The 5214-nt window shown below is 44.4% G+C and overlaps 1 pseudogene; it reads left to right on the forward strand.

Moving 5' to 3' along the window:
- Nucleotides 1–4691, forward strand: part of LOC110316945 — a 66539-nt pseudogene extending 61848 nt beyond the window's left edge.
- Nucleotides 4692–5214: the final 523 nt, after the last annotated feature.

Consider the following 5214-nt stretch of genomic DNA (forward strand, 5'->3'; position numbering starts at 1 on the left):
ATATATATATATATATATATATATATATATATATATATATATTTGGATCATATATATATATTTGGATCATATATATATATGATCCAAATCTAGTAGTGGATTATTTCTGATTAACTTAGCCACTCAAGAAAGAGGTATCCAATTTACCTCAAACCTGTCGCTCAGTCTTCCACCAGGGCCTCATCTTCAAATGAATTCAGCTAGTAAAAGAAAAAAGAGAACAGAGAGATTATATGTTCTCCTTCAGTTTGAGTGGAAAATGCCATGTACAACTTCTGCTCCTATTCCACAAACTAGACCCAGAAAGAACTTACTAAGGATGTTAGACATAGGGCAATCGAGTCTGAGTGTGGGCCTCCAATAACAACTCTGTCCTCTAAAGGACAAAGCAAAAAATCTGGCTGGTGACTATGAATTTTACCAAGGGGCTTGAGATATGGGTCTGAAGTTGAATGTTAACCACACTTGCAGAACCCTAAGTTTGGTTCCCTGCACGTGTTGGGCAGCTCACAATCACCTGTGACTCCAGTTCCAGGAGAATCTATCATCTCTGGCCTCTGAAGGGCACCTGCACACACATGCTCATACCCACATGAAGACCCACACACGTACACAGAATAGTTTTAAGAAACTAAAAATTGAATCTTGAATTATTGGTGTTTAGTAGCAGGACAAAGTTTTGTCTGAATTATTTTAAAATATTAAGTAAAATGTCTATAACAAAGGAAGAATCAAAATATAAAATAGAGGATCTATGTTGTGTTTTTTTTTTTAAGTAGCCAGAGCTGGTAATTGCATAGTCAAAGGAGCTAGCATTATTTTTAGTACTTTCTACATATATCAGACACTGTATTCAATATAATATAATATAATGTAATTAGACTTTTGTCATTGTAACAGAAACATTTCACAAAAACAACTTGAGGAAGCAAGGTTTAACTTTGCCTCGTGGTTTCATGCTCAAATATGAAGATTCTTGAGATTCAGTTATTGGAGGGAACAATAGGGCGTATGCATGAATGGTCAACAGTAAGATCAGAAAGAAGGCAACGCTATTAGGTTTTAATGAAAACATTACAGACATCCTTGGATGGATGCAGGAGGGGAACTCGGATAGCGAGGTTTTGGTCCAGGGAAGGCTAGCCTGTAGGGACAGCCAGAGCAACTTCTTTGGAAGAAATGTGCATAGAAGTTGGAGAGATGGCTCAATGGTTAAGAGCACTTACTGCTCTTGCAGAGGACCTAGAGTCAATTCTCAGCACCCATGTAGCTCAGAACTGTAACTCTAGTTCCAGGGGACCTGATGCTCTCTTCTGGCCTTTGTGGACACTGTACACATGTGGTACCCAGACCTAGATACAGGCAAATCACCCATACACATAAAATCACAATAAAACAAGACATCTTCAGAAGATTTAATGCAGGATAAGGCAAGATGTAAAGATAGCCCTTGTGATTATTTCAGATGAAAGTTTTGGAAATCCCAGCAAGCTTGGCTTGGCCACCCATCCTAATATACCAATTAAAGAAATAAACAATGATAAAGAAATCGGGAAGATTTATTCAATGTAACCACAGCACTAATAGTACAAATAAAGGAGTCTCGTGATCCCCAAACTGTCTTTGCTGTACAGGTACCAGTACTGGACTTCAGAATGGGCAGACAGGGAGGAGAGAGGCAGTCCTGACCTAGGTGTGGTCTCCTGGTTCATTGTCTCAGCTCTAGTCCCGAAAGGTGCTTTGAAGAAGCCCTGATTGCCCCATGGGAGATGATGACATCTGCTCTGGAGTGGAGCCTTACCCCCATGGACATCAGCCCTCATGTGGGTGGAGGTGGCTGCTCTGACCTGTAGAGTTCTGCTGGTCTAAGAATCCAAGGTGACTCCAGAGGAAAGGTTAAGGAGGATGGCTCATCTCTATGCAGTCAGCTACAGTAAAATAGGTAGGCAGACAGACAGACAAAATAAAGGCAGAAATGCGGACTTTCATCCCACTTTGTTAACAAGTAGGGCGCCAGTGCAGCTGGTTAGTAAAAGCAACTCCTGAATCCCTGTTCACTTTGTCTTTCTTGCCATTTTAAGCAACTCCATCCATTGCTTATTTTTAGCATTTGTTTCTTTGCCTGGGATTCTGAGCCTCAAGTTTTTGTAAATTACTATGATGTGGAATTCAAGTGTCTTAGTACATTTTCTGTTGCTAGAACTTCCTTAAAGAGAGGTCTGATCGGCTCAGCCCTGCAGGCTACATTGAGTGACACTCCTCCCGGCAGAAGGCGTCATGATGCGATGCGGAGGAGGGAATTACAGGGTCAGAGAGGAAGCAAAGAGACTTGGAGGAGATAGGCTTGTTCTTTTTATGACAACTTGCTGTCAAGGTTACAAACAGGAGTTCCACAAAAGTGCATTAATCCCTTCAAATCCCTCAGAGCCCCAGCCACCTCCCACCTCTGAAGATTCCATCACCTCAACACTGCCATGATAGGAAGCCCAGCAAATGGCCCTCTGAGAGACATGCTTAAAGCCAATAAGGACTATAGGAATACACAAGACAGAAAATTTCCTCCAAACAAGGAACAATAGGAGAAGGTTTCCACTCTGAGGGAATAACCCATCCATCTGTGAGACCCAGCTGGGCATCCCAGGGTCAGCCATGCGAGGAAGCACACCTTCCCACAGATGTGTTGATCAGGCTGGGAGCAAAACATTCAGGCACTTCAGGTCGGAGGTGGGAAAGAATGTGCACCTCCTCCTAGCAGGAACTCAAGAGCCATGGAACTTTAGACGTGCCAATAATGTAAAAATCCCATCCTGGAGTAAGAGAAATGACTCTGTGGTTAAGAGTGGTAATTGGTGTGTAAGAAGGATGAGGACCAGAGGTCAGATCCACAGCACCTAGGTAAAAAATTGGGCATAGGCACACATGAAACTATAACCCTAGCACGGTGAGGGACAGCGTATGCATGCACACAGACACACACACACACAGACACATAGACAGACACACACATACACACAGACACCGAGACACACACACAGACAGACACACACACACACACACACACACACACACACACGGAGAGACACACACACATACTCAGAGACACAGACACACACAGACACACACACACAGACATACACCATCTCATCTAATTTACACAAACAGCAGCTAAGGATCAACCCTGACCCACAAGTGACATGTGTTTTGTTTGATTCATAATTTGAAATAAGTGTAACCATTAAAATTAGAGGAGTTTGCTTATGTCCTTTTCTTTTAGAGGCAGGGGCTTGCTATTTAAACAAGGCTGGCCTTGAGCTCACAATCCTCTTGCCTCAGCTTCCTACATCCTGGGATAACAGACATATATTACCCTATCAGCTATCATTTTCCTCAGGGCTTTCAACAGGAAGTCAGGACAGAGCAAGCACCTACCCTCTCCCTCTGTGGTGGCTTTGTCCTTCCTGGGGTGGAGCTATTCACTTTTTTTTTTTTTTTTAAATCGGGTTCTTGATAACTATTGAAAGTTGGGCAGTCTGTCTGCCCTGGGTGACCAACACGTCCCTGTGGCAGTAACCAGAGCTGAGGGGTTGGGGGTGGGGGTGGGGAATGCTCTTTGAATACTGCTTTGTGCTCAGATTTTCCCATAGTCTGGCTGTCCTGTTTCAGTGCTTCCCTGAACCCGCCTGGACTCTGCCTTTGAGTTTCCAGCTGGGGCTGGACCAACCTGTGCGTTTTCCCAGAATAAGAAAGAGATGCCCAGAGAACCAGGGGACTTGCCCACCTGTGCTACTGTTTCTAAGTCGAGCAGAGCTTGGTGCCGTTTCTGCACAGTCCTTCCTCTGTCTCAGACCTTTTCCCTTAAATGGCGAGATTAGCTCAGCAGAGGAAATGGATTTGGAGCATAAGCGCACACTCGAAGGAAATTATGGGAAGGGCAGGAAAAGGCAAAGGTGAGAGAACTGGGAGTGAGATTTAGAGGCTGGCTCTCGGGAGGCTTCGGTGGAAGTAATTAATGAGAGGAAACGGAAGGAAGAGAGAGGGGCTGCGTGTAATAAGGACAAACGAGAAAAGCACAGGAGAAGAGCTAAGGTCAGATGAGGAGAAAGAATTAAGCCCTGAAATTGTCTGCTCCCAGAGAGATGTAATGGGGACCCCCTGAGAGGCACTGGCGAGAATAAACTTCAAAATAAAAACGGAGCTGGAAAAATCCTTTTTTCTTCAAATTTATTTATCTTGGTGAGAAAAAAAAAATTAATAGAAAAAAAAAAAAAGAAGGCTGGAGAGATGGCTCGTTATTTATGCTTGCTGTACAATCATGAGGACCCGTGTAACCGGCCAGGCATCCTACAGTTCATCTTTCCCTGTAGAGCAGAGTGAGACGGAGACCAAAAGAGCACTGAGACTTCCTGTTTTCCAGCCTAGCTGAGAAGATGCAAGCCCCTGGTTCTGCGGGAGAAGACCCTGACGCTGAGAAGATGCAAGCCCCTGGTTCTGTGGGAGAAGACCCTGACGCTGAGAAGATGCAAGCCCCTGGTTCTGTGGGAGAAGACCCTGACGCTGAGAAGATGCAAGCCCCTGGTTCTGCCGGAGAAGCCCCTGACGCTGAGAAGATGCAAGCCCCTGGTTCTGCAGGAGAAGACCCTGACGCTGAGAAGATGCAAGCCTTCTCCTGCTGGTTCAGCAGGAGACCCTGACTCAGAGGAGTAGGTGGAAAGCTAAAAGAACAGCAGGTTCCTTCATCCGCCTTATACATGCAAGCATAGCTGTGTGCACATGTGTGTGTGTGTCCTCCCCCCAACACACACAAGTAGATACATATAATTAAGGAAATATTTTTCTTCTTTTATAGCTCATCGGGAGGAGTGGCTCAGAGACTAAGGGCACTTGCTGCTTTCCCGGAGGACCTGGGTTCGCTTCCCAGCACCCATATCAGGGTTTTCACAACTATGTTAACTCTAGCTCCACGAGATCTGGCCCCCTCCTTCTGGCCTCTGTACAGGTACACTGATACATACATAAAAATAAAAATAAAGTAATTTTTAAAAAATGGTGAGGGGAGGAAGCTTTTCAGGGCTTCCTGAGAAGTTACTAATGAAAGGAAATAAAACTATTCTATGAGTGATATTAACAACAACAACAACAACAACAAAGGGGATTCAAGTGAAACTGAAACAAACCTACTATAGACTGGATAAAAAGTGCCTCCCCCCCCCCCCA

The sequence above is a fragment of the Mus pahari genome, chromosome 2, assembly GCF_900095145.1.
Source record: "Mus pahari chromosome 2, PAHARI_EIJ_v1.1, whole genome shotgun sequence".
Lineage (NCBI taxonomy): Eukaryota > Metazoa > Chordata > Mammalia > Rodentia > Muridae > Mus > Mus pahari.